The sequence below is a fragment of the Melitaea cinxia genome, chromosome 25 (genome assembly GCF_905220565.1).
Source record: "Melitaea cinxia chromosome 25, ilMelCinx1.1, whole genome shotgun sequence".
NCBI lineage: Eukaryota > Metazoa > Arthropoda > Insecta > Lepidoptera > Nymphalidae > Melitaea > Melitaea cinxia.
The window spans coordinates 6,659,338-6,664,860 of NC_059418.1; the positions used below are offsets into that span (position 1 = coordinate 6,659,338).

At 31.1% G+C, this 5,523-nt stretch overlaps 1 long non-coding RNA gene across 1 annotated transcript; it reads right to left on the reverse strand.

The window, feature by feature from the left end:
- Nucleotides 1–5,123: 5,123 nt before the first annotated feature.
- Nucleotides 5,124–5,523, reverse strand: LOC123666001. Its single transcript, XR_006745145.1, has 2 exons — nucleotides 5,291–5,523; nucleotides 5,124–5,216 (listed from the first exon to the last, which is right to left on the reverse strand). It is a non-coding gene; the product is annotated as an uncharacterized LOC123666001 (long non-coding RNA).

A 5,523-nucleotide genomic window follows, 5' to 3' on the forward strand; every position in this document is an offset into this window, starting at 1 on the left:
ATTTTGTTAAGACTTGTATAAATATCTTTATCTACACTAATGTTGTAACATTCTACTTATGTTTCCAATACTTGACTTGTAATTACTACTGTTATAGCGCAGAAAACAAAACACTCAATTTAAGCAATTTCACATGATGGTATAATATCCACATCGATATCGTAAAATCTCATTATAACATCGCGCGCATGCGCGCAGCTGCGCTCTCATTGGTTTGATTTTTTTTAGCTAAACCTATTGTTATTAGCTTTGCGGAATATTAAAAAAAAAAATATATCTCTTAGTCTATAAGTATTCGACATAACTTTCAAGTATTTTTATTCACACCTCATTATTTAAATGTACTATTGTTACTTTTATTTTACCGGAGTTTCTAAAATTCATTAGAAAGAACTTCTTTAGCTGAACGCAGGTAATTGTAATGTAATTTGTTAAGACTTGTATAAATATCTTTAGGGATATAATTTAATGTGACAGTACAAATTGTTGAATGTTGTTTATATTGAGATGGACTATTTAAATCTCTTTCAATCCAGAGGTTAATATTTAAATCTTTGATTATTTCACGCGAAACAGTTTCTTCTGCAGACAAATTACAATACATAAAAACTTAAATGTAAATGAAAAATAAAGTTTGTTGAAAAGTGAATAAACTTTCTAACATAATTTATCTGTTCGATACCGTTATAGGTCAGATAGGTTTAATAGCATCCGATAGAACAAATGAAAATATGATTATTGTTTGGTTAAATATTTACAAAATAAAAGTTACTCGTACAACCGATTCTCGCAACACAGGGATGAGCACCGATTCCGCTGTCCACGCATCGTATCATTACTGCAGGCCCGTATTCTCGGAGAGTATATACTCGTAGAGCGTAAAATAATTTAAGCCCTAAGCTTATTAATATTGTTATAGTCTCTCATCTTAAAATTAACGTGTCGTCGGTACATACAATAACTTCCTTTACAACATAATATAGCGATATAATATATTAAATTAATTGACTGCTGTGTTGTCAGCTTACGTATGTCTTACTGGTCGATGTAATTGAAATCGTTATCTTTCGTTTGCAAACAAACACAATTACTAATTATTTTATATTGCTTCATTAAATATCAAAAAGTTTAATAGGAAACGTTTCAACTGCACTATTCTTAGCATCATGAGACCTATTCAAGAAATCAAATACTCATAGGTACTGACTTAAGGTAAAAGGATAATACAATCACCAGCTTAATCAGGATTTAGATCAAAATCTGGGGGCACGGTAGTGCGTCCGCCAAGACGAGCCGAAAAAAAAAACCAAAAACACTACCTATCTTTTCTCGAAGCGCTTCGTCGTTTTTTTGAACCCTCATAACTTGGGTTTGGATTATACCAGATAAACAAAATTCTGGGGATATGATGTCAATGGTGGACTTATTAAACGTATAAAGTTTCAATTGCATAGCTCTTATATTTTAGATTTTATTGAGATCTAAAAAACCCCGATTTCGTCACTCACTGATGATCATCAAAATTCTTAGAGTACTTTCTGAAGTCCCAGAAAGCTAAAATTTGGTATGTAAGCTAGTATTAGTACACAAACAACAAAAAAATTATAAAACTTGGAACTTTTACCCCCCAACCCCTTAAATTAGGGGGTGGAAGTTTGTATGAGACTTCCGCAAATTTTGATGCTAGAGGTCTGAAAATTGACATAGGGACTCCTTGTTACTCCTTGTTTATAAATAATAATAAAAAAATACATGAAAAATAAAAATCGGTTATTAGTTTATGTCGAAAATTTACATTTTGCAATTTTGGTATTTAAGTTTTGGCGGAGGTTACCGTTTGCATATCAGTTCAACATAAAATCAAAAACAGCGTGCTTAAGCCGAATATGGTGACGATTGGATAATATTTACGGTATAAAATGTGTCGGAGGTAAAATGCAGCTATAATATTGTCATAAGCAACTTACAAAAAGAAGTGAAATTCCACCAAAAACATTTTCATGTAAAATGTTGTCAAGACGAGATCATATGGCTCGCACTATCAAAAAGTTATCAGATCTCATGTAGAGCCAAGCTGCTAACTCTACACGCCCTAACTCTACAAGTCCTAAGTTCACAAACTCTACACCTTAGTCAAAATATGTGGCTTGGCCGTTTCGCTACCGTCAGAAAGAAAAATACATAATACAAAGCAAATAATTCATAAATAAAACAAATTCAATTCATTGATTCATTTATTGATTAATGTTACATTTAAAACCTAAAAGCAAACCCTTTTAAATATATCAATCGGTAAAGATATATGCTTCAAAACTTGAGTTGCAAGTTTCCACCCTAAACACGTACATACATACATAATATTTACATACATTGAAGGTTACATAAAAGCTTTTGAAAACATCTAAGTCATTTTTATGTTTTGAAATGTCTAAGAAATTGTTAAAAGTAGAAGACGGAAAGAGTATTGATAGGAACAGGCTTCACGAAACAATGTAAAAAAATTGGTAAAAGATTTCGTTATTATAATAACATATTATATTGTACACAATATTCTAAAAAGTAGGAGTTTTATTTTGGAGTTTTTTTTGCTTTCAAGTCTAATTTTTTTTAAATTTATGCGTCATTATTTAAATCTCCTATTGTTTCTTTTATGTCTCCGAAGTCATTAGAAAGTGGTTTATTACTATCGATTAAGTTCTTTTATCTTGACGATTGCATTATCTTGACGATTGACAATTGCAGGTTATCCTTATAAAATCTGTGCCAACCTGTGTCGCCAACCCCAAGAAACTTAAAAACAGCAGTTCACCAATAAAAAACAGTAGAAAACAGTAGGTAAAGTAAAAATAAAAAAAATTACCTAATTTTATTAGTTATCAGAACTCACATACATAGTTAGTGTAACATTATTTTCCACTTTCATCCTCAATTGCCTCATCTTTAGCATTTTCAAACTCACTTTCCTTCTTAAAATCATACATATTGTTGTTAAATTTCTTTATGTGCCTTTTTGTGTCTTTGAATGAGTAGCAATCAGTTATTTCGGATTTAACCGTTTGCTACTCATTTGAAGATTTAATGTGTATGACCTTCCGGTCGATATTTTGATGCCTAATTAAGTTTTCATAATATCTATAGCAAAAAGAAAAGGAATAGAAAAAATCTTTACACAGTGGCGTAAGTAAGCACAAAAGTGTGTGTATTATTATTTAGTAGTCATCAAAACATATTACACAGTATAATAGATAACGCTGAACACTAATTTAAAAACAGTAAAAATTAGGAATGAAACAGAAAACAGCGAAACATCAATGTAAAACACCAAATCTACTGTTAAAACAGTAGTGCTGGTAACACTGGTGCCAAATTTTTCAATCTACTTAAATCTCCACTGTTATGAAAGGCGTCACTGTACAGCAGGAACTTCGTGCGTTGACGAAATAGTCACTGTCTTGATCTTGACGTATACACACGTACGCTACGCAGGGGTTGAAAGAGAAAAAAACGTGGTCTAAAGTTGATTTTGTGTCTCTGTATTCGGTCTTCAAATTTTTTTCTTCACGTCCTTAAGCGGCTTTTTGAGTTGGAGTCATGGTGAAAAGTAAGTACTATACCAGAATATTAAAAAATAATATTGTGATATTCATTTAATACAAGCGACTGTAAATGTCATATTTACAATAATATTGAAATGGCAATAATAACGCGCTTTAAATTATGGTTCCTCGTGTACTTAGTTAATGATGCTCTTTGTTCTTGGAAATTGTTTGTCTTTTTGTATTTAATGAAAGAACTTAAGGTTAATTTGTGCGTATTTTGTACGTTTTTTTTAAATCCCGATCGCAGTTTTAAAAAATTCGCAAAAATCGATATCTTATTTAGTTCGTGATCAAATTGCAAACATTTTGTCGACGAAATGTAGAAAAAATAGGTACCTCCCGTATTTATAACTTTGGAAATCATTTTATGTATAGCTTGTATATAAAAACAAAAGATTTAATAATAACATTTAAAATTTTCAGGAAAGTTAAGAAAACCGAAAAGAAAAGGGCCGAGACAAAACGATTGTTTGCTTGCATGGTGCTTAAAAAAAACCGAATGCGACCACTGCGGTTTGGTGTTTAAAAATCGACCATGCTTGGTAACACACGTCTACTACGCGCACATAATGAACGGGTGAGTTGGTTTTTGTTTAAATTGTGAAATTCCAATACCTTTTTTTACATCTTCTTCTTTAGAAATTTGTATATGTTTTGAAGACTACGAATATGTTTTCACTCTTGCATCTGTACCCACGGTACAGAAGTTGGTAGGGTTTACATTGGTTATTCTGTCTCGACCTTCACATAGGCTGGATATCACACCGTCTGATCACCATTTATTCCACTCTCTACAAAATATCTTAACAGAAAAAACTTCGCATTTTGGACGACCTAAAAATTAATCTTGAGAGATTTTTCGATAACAATAACGAGGCCTTCTGGAGAGATGGCTTTATGCAATTGGCTGAACGTTGGGGCAGAGTGATATAAAATAATGGACAGTATAGTTAATAATAAAAGTCTTATTTTGGAATGTCTTTTGTTTTAAATAAACGTCAAAAGTTCGAACGAGCTTATGTGACAACCCAATATTTGGGTTCATATTGTGTTCAAGCGATTTTTACCCAAAAAAATTATTATTATTCGTTGTCATCTAAATTTAACAAAGTTGTGTGTTTTGTCAAATTTTTTCATAATACAATTTAAATTTCTTAATTTACAGAGTGAGGGCAACACCCGAGTGTCACGTCTGTAAGAAAAAATTTCCCTACAACTGTCTGGTGTTCCATCATTTTGTGAAGTACCACTTCAATGATTTTATTAACTTGAACGAATATCGCCCTGAATTAATCTCTTAAATTTGTAAAAAGTGTTAATTTTTTTAACGATTCATTATAAAAATGATGTTTTATTATTTAATTGTATCCATAAGTTTTTGCGATACGATATTTGTGTTCAAAATTGTTTAAATTACTAAAGTGATTCATTGACGTTGATGACAATAAAAAAATTACTAAAATAATGTGACTTATTATTTATTAAACTCAAATATTTTGTGTATTTTTTTCTTATAAAAAAGTACAGGATTACAATTGTATTTATTACAATAAATAGCTCGAAATAATGTAGTCGGCCATGACACATTAAGCGCCTACATAGTGTGTGACGTAGCGCCTGTAAAGAAGACGTTAATTTGAAGTTTGAACCCACCTTACGTAATAAAGCTGTTACCCTCATTGTCAATTTACCTTCAGAGTTATAGATAAAGTTTATTCTGCACACAAATTACGAATAAACTTTAACAATAAGAGGTAAAATCGGCCATTAGGTCTTATTTCACCTTAATTAATAAAAAATTATATTCGCAGTAGGCAGCAAAAATATCTGAAACATAAAGTAGAATTTGTTAAAAAAAGAATATTTTCTATCATAACTCATCTGTTTAATACCGTTATACGTCAGATAGGTTTAATAGCATCCT